Genomic DNA, 9,927 nt, shown 5'->3' on the forward strand with positions numbered 1-9,927 from the left:
TCTATTGTTCATCTGGTCATGACATCTATTATTCATCTGGTCACATGGACATCTATTGTTCATCTGGTCACATGACATCTATTGTTCATCTGGTCATGACATCTATTGTTCACATGACATCTATTGTACATCTGGTCACATGACATCTATTGTTCATCATATCACATGACATCTATTGTTCATCTGGTCACATGACATCTATTGTTCATCTGGTCACATGACATCTATTGTTCATCTGGTCACATGACATCTATTGTTCATCTGGTCACATGACATATACGTCCATCCAGATATTATCTATTGTTCATCTGGTCACATGACATCTATTGTTCCAATTGGTCATGACATCTGTTGTTCAATTACGCCATGACATCTGTTGTTCACCTGGTCATGATTATCTATTGTCTATCTGGTCACATGACATCTATTGTTCATCTGGTCACATGACATCTATTGTTCATCTGGTCACATGACATCTATTGGTTCATCTGGTCCTGCTTTATATTCATCATCCGGCATGACATCTATTGATCATCTGCATGACATCTAAGTTCATCTGGTCACATGACATCTATTGTTCATCTGGTCACATGACATCTATTGTTCATCTGGTCACATGACATCTATTGTTCTATCTGGTCATGACATCTATTGTTCATCTGGTCACATTGTTGTTCATCCAATGCCACGAATATAATGCCCCATCTCATCACATGACATCTATTGACATATATTGTCACACCACATGACATCTATTGTTCATCTGGTCACATGACATCTATTGTTCATCTGGTCACATGACATCTATTGTTCATCTGGTCACATGACATCTATTGGTCATCTGGTCACATGACATCTATTGTCATCACTAGTCACATGACATCTATTGTTCATCTGGTCACATGACATCTATTGTTCATCTGGTCACATGACATCTATTGTTCATCTGGTCACATGACATCTATTGTTCATCTAACATGACATATCTTATTGTCTATCTAGTCACATGACATCTATTGTTCATCTGGTCACATGACATCTATTGTTCATCTGGTCACATGACATCTATTGTTCATCTGGACACATGACATCTATTGTTCATCTAGGTCACATGACATCTATTGTCTCATTCAGTCACATGACATTCATTGTTCATCCGGGTCACAATATTATCCATTGTTCATTCAGTCACACGATTCATTGTCATCTGGTCACACGACATCTATTGTTCATCTGGTCACATGACATCTATTGTTCACCTGGTCACATGACATCTATTGTCTATCTGGTCACATGATTAATCATTGTTCCATCTAAATACACACATCTATTGTCTATCTAGTCACATGACATCTATTGTCTATCTGGTCACATGACATCTAGTGTTCTTCTGCTCACACATACTCCATTGTTCATCTAGTCACATGACATCTATTGTTCATCTGTCACATATCTAGTGTCACATGACATCTATTGTTCATCTGGTCACATGACATCTATTGTTCATCTAGTCACATGACATCTATTGTTCATCTGGTCACATGACATCTATTGTTCATCTAGTCACATGACATCTATTGTTCATCTGGTCACATGACATCTATTGTTCATCTGGTCACATGACATCTATTGTTCATCTGGTCACATGACATCTATTGTTCATCTTGGTCACATGACATCTATTGTTCATCTGGTCACATGACATCCTATTGTTCATCTGGTCACATGACATCTATTGTTCATCTGGTCACATGACATCTATTGTTCATCTGGTCACATGACATCTATTGTCCATCTGGTCACATGACATCTATTGTTCATCTGGTCACATGACATCTATTGTTCATCTGGTCACATGACCTCTATTGTTCATCTGGTCACATGACATCTATTGTTCATCTGGTCACCATGACATCTATTGTTCATCTGGACACATGACATCTATTGTTCATCTGGTCACATGACATCTATTGTTCATCTGTCACATGACATCTATTGTTCATCTGGTCACATGACATATATTGTTCATCTGGTCACATGACATCTATTGTTCATCTGGACACATGACATCTATTGTTCATCTAGTCACATGACATCTATTGTTCATCTGGTCACATGACATCCTATTGTTCATCTGGTCACATGACATCTATTGTTCATCTGGTCACATGACATCTATTGTTCATCTGGTCACATAAACATCTATTGTTCATCTGGTCACATGACATCTATTGTTCATCTGGTCACATGACATCTATTGTTCATCTGGTCACATGACATCTATTGTTCACCCCTGGTCACATGACATCTATTGTTCATCTGTCACATGACATCTATTGTTCATCTGGTCACATGACATCTATTGTTCATCTGGTCACATGACATCTATTGTTCATCTGGTCTCATGACATCTATTGTTCATCTGGTCACATGACATCTATTGTTCATCTGGTCACATGACATCTATTGTTCATCTGGTCACATGACATCTATTGTTCATCTGGTCACATGACATCTATTGTTCATCTAGTCACATTACATCTATTGTTCATCTGGTCATGACATCTATTGTTCATCTGGTCACATGACATCTATTGTTCATCTGGTCACATGACATCTATTGTTCATCTGGTCACATGACATCTATTGTTCATCTGGTCACATGACATCTATTGTTCATCTGGTCACATGACATCTATTGTTCATCTGGTCACATGACATCTATTGTTCATCTGGTCACATGACATCTATTGTTCATCTCATCACATGACATCTATTGTTCATCTGGTCACATGACATCTATTGTTCATCTGGTCACATGACATCTATTGTTCATCTGGTCACATGACATCTATTGTTCATCTAGTCACATGACATCTATTGTTCATCTGGTCACATGACATCTATTGTTCATCTGGTCACATGACATCTATTGTTCATCTGGTCACATGACATCTATTGTTCATCTAGTCACATGACATCTATTGTTCATCTGGTCACATGACATCTATTGTTCATCTGGTCACATGACATCTATTGTTCATCTGGTCACATGACATCTATTGTTCATCTGGTCACATGACATCTATTGTTCATCTGGTCACATGACATCTATTGTTCATCTGGTCACATGACATCTATTGTTCATCTAGTCACATGACATCTATTGTTCATCTGGTCACATGACATCTATTGTTCATCTGGTCACATGACATCTATTGTTCATCTGGTCACATGACATCTATTGTTCATCTGGTCACATGACATCCATTGTTCATCTGGTCACATGACATCTATTGTTCATCTGGTCACATGACATCTATTGTTCATCTGTCACATGACATCTATTGTTCATCTGGTCACATGACATCTATTGTTCATCTGGTCACATGACATCTATTGTTCATCTGGTCACATGACATCTATTGTTCATCTGGTCACATGACATCTATTGTTCATCTAGTCACATGACATCTATTGTTCATCTGGTCACATGACATCTATTGTTCATCTGGTCACATGACATCTATTGTTCATCTGGTCACATGACATCTATTGTTCATCTGGTCACATGACATCTATTGTTCATCTGGTCACATGACATCTATTGTTCATCTGGTCACATGACATCTATTGTTCATCTAGTCACATGACATCTATTGTTCATCTGGTCATGACATCTATTGTTCATCTGGTCACATGACATCTATTGTCTATCTGGTCACATGACATCTATTGTTCATCTGGTCACGACATCTATTGTTCATCTGGTCACATGACATCCATTGTTCATCTGGTCACATGACATCTATTGTCCATCTGGTCACATGGACATCTATTGTTCATCTGAGTCACATGACATCTATTGTTCATCTGATCACATGACATCTATTGTTCATCTGGTCACATGACATCTATTGTTCATCTGGTCACATGACATCTATTGTTCATCTGGTCACATGACATCTATTGTTCATCTAGTCACATGACATCTATTGTTCATCTGGTCACATGACATCTATTGTTCATCTGTCACATGACATCTATTGTTCATCTGGTCACATGACCTCTATTGTCTATCTGGTCACATGACATCTATTGGTTCATCTGGTCACATGACATCTATTGTTCATCTGGTCACATGACATCTATTGTTCATCTGGTCACATGACATCTATTGTTCATCTGGTCACATGACATCTATTGTTCATCTGGTCACATGACATCTATTGTTCATCTGGTCACATGACATCTATTGTTCATCTGGTCACATGACATCTATTGTTCATCTGGTCACATGACATCTATTGTTCACCTGGTCACATGACATCTATTGTTCATCTGGTCACATGACATCTATTGTTCATCTAGTCACATGACATCTATTGTTCATCTGGTCACATGACATCTATTGTTCATCTGGTCACATGACATCTATTGTTCATCTGGTCACATGACATCTATTGTTCATCGTCACATGACATCTATTGTTCATCTGGTCACATGACATCTATTGTTCATCGTCACATGACATCTATTGTTCATCTGGTCACATGTTATATTAATTCATCTGGTCACATGACATCTATTGTTCATCTGGTCACATGACATCTATTGTTCATCTGGTCACATGACATCTATTGTTCATCTGGTCATGACATCTATTGTTCATCTGGTCACATGACATCTATTGTTCATCTGGTCTCATTATCTTCACGCAGCATTGTTCATCTGTCACATGACAGATATTGTTCATCTGGTCGCATGACATCTATTGTTCATCTGGTCACATGACATCTATTGTTCATCTGGTCGCTACGACATTATTGCATGACATCTATTGTTCATCTGGTCACATGACATCTATTGTTCATCTGGTCACACATCTATTGTTCATCTGGTCACATGACATCTATTGTTCATCTGGTCACATGACATCTATTGTTCATCTGGTCACATGACATCTATTGTTCATCTGGTCACATGACATCTATTGTTCATCTAGTCACATGACATCTATTGTACATCTCGTCACATGACATCTATTGTTCATCTGGTCACACGACATCTATTGTTCATCTGGTCACATGACATCTAGTCACATGACATCTATTGTTCATCTGGTCACATGACATCTATTGTTCATCTGGTCACATGACATCTATTGTTCATCTGGTCACATGACATCCATTGTTCATCTGGTCACATGACATCTATTGTTCATCTGGTCACATGACATCTATTGTTCATCTGTCACATGACATCTATTGTTCATCTGGTCACATGACATCTATTGTCTATCTGGTCACATGACATCTATTGTTCACCTGGTCACATGACATCTATTGTTCATCAGGTCACATGACATCTATTGTTCATCTGGTCACATGACATCTATTGTTCATCTGGTCACATGACATCTATTGTTCATCTGGTCACATGACATCTATTGTTCATCTGGTCACATGACATCTATTGTTCATCTGGTCACATGACATCTATTGTTCATCTTGTCACATGACATCTATTGTTCATCTGGTCACATGAGATCTATTGTTCATCTGGTCACATGACATCTATTGTTCATCTGGTCACATGACATCTATTGTTCATCTAGTCACATGATTGCCCATCTATTGTTCATCTGTCACATGACATCTATTGTTCATCTGGTCACATGACATCTATTGTTCATCTGGTCACATGACATCTATTGTTCGTCTAGTCACATGACATCTATTGTTCATCTGGTCACGACATCTATTGTTCACATGGTCACATGACATGTATTGTTCATCTGGTCACATGACATCTATTGTTCACCTGGTCACATGACATCTATTGTTCATCTGGTCACATGACATCTATTGTTCATCTGGTCACATGACATCTATTGTTCATCTGGTCACATGACATCTATTGTTCATCTGGTCACATGACATCTATTGTTCATCTGGTCACATGACATCTATTGTTCATCTGGTCACATGACATCTATTGTTCATCTGGTCACATGACATCTATTGTTCATCTGGTCACATGACATCTATTGTTCATCTAGTCACATGACATCTATTGTTCATCTGGTCACATGACATCTATTGTTCATCTAGTCACATGACATCTATTGTTCATCTGGTCACATGACATCTATTGTTCATCTGGTCACATGACATCTATTGTTCATCTGGTCACATGACATCTATTGTTCATCTGGTCACATGACATCTATTGTTCATCTGGTCACATGACATCTATTGTTCATCTGGTCACATGACATCTATTGTTCATCTGGTCACATGACATCTATTGTTCATCTGGTCACATGACATCTATTGTTCATCTGGTCACATGACATATATTGTTCATCTGGTCACATGACATCTATTGTTCATCTGGTCACATGACATCTATTGTTCATCTGGTCACATGACATCTATTGTTCATCTGGTCACATGACATCTATTGTTCATCTGGTCACATGACATCTATTGTTCATCTGGTCAATAAGCATGACATCTATTGTTCATCTGGTCACATGACATCTATTGTTCATCTGGTCACATGACATCTATTGTTCATCTGGTCACATGACATCTACATGTTCATCTGGTCACATGACATCTATTGTTCATCTAGTCACATGACATCTATTGTTCATCTGGTCACATGGACACATCTATTATTCTCATCTGGTCGTCCTGACATCTATTGTTCATCTGGTCACATGACATCTATTGTTCAATCTGGTCATATGACATCTATTGTTCATCTGGTCACGTGACATCTATTGTCCATCTGGTCACATGACATCTATTGTCTCATCTGGTCACATGACATCTATTGTTCATCTGGCTCACTATGACATCTATTGTTCATCTGGTCACATAACATCTATTGTCTCATCAGGGGTCACATGACATTCATTGTCCAGTCTGGGTCACATGATCATCGTCATTGTTCATCTGGTCACATGACATCTATTGTTCATCTGTCACATGACATCTATTGTCTCATCTAGTCACATGACATCTATTGTTCATCTGGTCACACACATCTATTGTTCATCTAGTCACATGACATCTATTGTTCATCTGGTCACATGACATCTATTGGAGTTCATCTGGTCATGACATCTATTGTTCATCTTGGTCACATGACATCTATTGTTCATCTGGTCACATGACATCTATTGTTCATCTGGTCACATGACATCTATTGTTCATCTGGTCACATGACATATATTGTTCATCTGGTCCAATACATGACATCTATTGTTCATCTGGTCACATGACATCTATTGTTCATCTGGTCACATGACATCCTTATTGTTCATCTAGTCACATTGACATCTATTAGTTCATCTGGCTCACATGACATTCTATTGTTCATCTGGTCACATGACATCTATTGTCTCATCCACGATGACATCCATTGTTCATCTCACTACGACATCTATTGTTCGAATCTAGTCACATGACATCATTGTTCATCTGGTCACATGACATCTATTGTTCATCTGGTCACATGACATCTATTAATTTCATCTGGTCACATGACATCTATTGGTTCATCGGTCACATGACATCTATTGTTCACCTGGTCACATGACATCTATTGTTCATCTGGGTCACATGACATATATTGTTCCAATCTGGTCACACGACATCTATTGTTCATCTGGTCACATGACATCTATTGTTCATCTGGTCACATGACATCTATTGTTCATCTGGTCACATGACATCTATTGTTCATCTGGTCACACATCTATTGTTCATCTAGTCACAATGACATCTATTGTCTGTTCATCTGGTCACATGACATCTATTGTTCATCTGGTCACATGACATCTATTGTTCATCTAGTGCACATGACATCTATTATTGTTCATCTGGTCACATGACATCTATTGTTCACCACAGATCACATAACATCTATTGTTCACCTGGTCAATACATGACATCTATTGTTCATCTGGTCACATGACATCTATTGTTCATCTGGTCACATGATTATTCTATTGTTCATCTGGTCACATGACATCTTATTGTTCATCTGGTCACATGACATCTAATTGTTCATCTGGTCACATGACATCTATTGTTCATCTGGTCTCATGACATCTATTGTTCATCTGGTCACATGACATCTATTGTTCATTCAGTCTACATGACATATTGTTCATCTGGTCACCATGACATCTCATTGTTCATCTGTCAGCATGACATCTATTGTTCATCTGGTCACATGACATCTATTGTTCATCTGGTCACATGACATCTATTGTTCACCTGGTCACATGACATCTATTGTTCATCTGGTCACATGACATCTGGTTGTTCATCTGGTCACATGACATCTATTGTTCATCTGGTCGGACATCTATTGTCTCATCTGAATCACATGAGCATCTATTGTTCATCTGGTCAACATGACATCTATTGTTCACCTGAATCACATGACATCTATTGTTCATCTAGATCATACGACATCTATTGTTCATCTGGTCACATGACATCTATTGTCTCATCTGGTCACATGACACATCTATTGTTCATTCAGTCGCCATGACATCTGTTGATTCCTGGTCTACATAACATCCTTGTTCATAGCCACATACAACATCTATTGTTCATCTGGCTCTCACATGACATCTATTTGTTCCTTCTGGTCACATGACATCTGGCCTTCATCTAGTCACCTTGACGTATTGACTGTGGTCACATGACATCCATTGTTCATCTGGTCACGCGAGCATCTATTTTCACCTGGTCACGCGGCTCCATTGTTCTCCAATTTTTATTCTATTGTTCATCTGGTCATGACTCTATTGTTCATCTGGTCACGGCATCTATTGTCATCAGGGTCACATGACATCTATTGTTCATCTGGTCACATGACATCTATTGTTCATCTAGTACATGACATATATTGTTCATCTAGTCATGACATCTGTGTTCATCTGGTCACATGACATCATTGTTCACCTGGTCCACATGACATCAGCCCCATTTCTTCAGTCACATAGCGTCCTATTGTTCACCTGGTCACATGGCGTCTATTGTTCACCTGAATCATGACATCTATTGTTCACCTGGTCACGCGGCATCTATTATTCATCTGGTCACATGACATCTATTGTTCCTTCTGATCACATAAGCATCAAAGCCCTACATCTGAAGATGCATGACATCTGTGTTCACCTGATGCATGACATCTATTGTTCATCTGATGCATGACATCTGTATTTAAATAAGATCACACTGTTGTCTTATTCACCTGATACATGATATTATTGTTCATCTAGTCACATGACAACTATTGTTCATCTAGTCACTGACATCCTATTGTCTAGTCACATGTCTATTGTTCAATGCACATGACATCTATTGTTCATCTGGTCACGCGACATCTATTGTTCAGCTGATACATGACATCTATTGTTCATCTGATCACATGACATCTATTATTCACCTGGTCACATGACATCCTTGTTCATCTGAATACGCAGTATCTATTATTCATCTGGTCACATGACATCTATTGTTGTCTAGTCACATCTATTGTTCATCTAGTCACATGACATCCTTGTTCATCCTAGTCACATTACTCTGTATTCATCTAGTCACACAGCATCTGTATTCATCTGGTCACATGACATATATTATTCATCTGGTCACTGACATCTATTGTTCACCTGGTCACATGACATCTAATGTGCATCTGATACATATAACATCCTTGTTCACTAGTCATATGACATCTATTGTTCAACTGGTCACATGACATCTAGTGACTGTCTGGTCTACATGACATCCTATTGTTCACCTGGTCACTGCTGTCTATTATTTCATCTGGTCACCATGTCTATTGTTCATCTAGTCACATGACATCTGTTCACCTGGTCACCTTGACATCTATTGT

General features: G+C 38.5%; 1 protein-coding gene across 1 annotated transcript in view; it reads right to left on the bottom strand.

The window, feature by feature from the left end:
* The window catches only part of LOC130193254 (SH3 and multiple ankyrin repeat domains protein 2-like), a 110,155-nt gene that overhangs the window by 80,686 nt on the left and 19,542 nt on the right, over positions 1-9,927 (bottom strand). The window lies entirely within an intron of this gene.

The sequence above is a fragment of the Pseudoliparis swirei genome, chromosome 4 (assembly GCF_029220125.1).
Source record: "Pseudoliparis swirei isolate HS2019 ecotype Mariana Trench chromosome 4, NWPU_hadal_v1, whole genome shotgun sequence".
Classification (NCBI taxonomy): domain Eukaryota; kingdom Metazoa; phylum Chordata; class Actinopteri; order Perciformes; family Liparidae; genus Pseudoliparis; species Pseudoliparis swirei.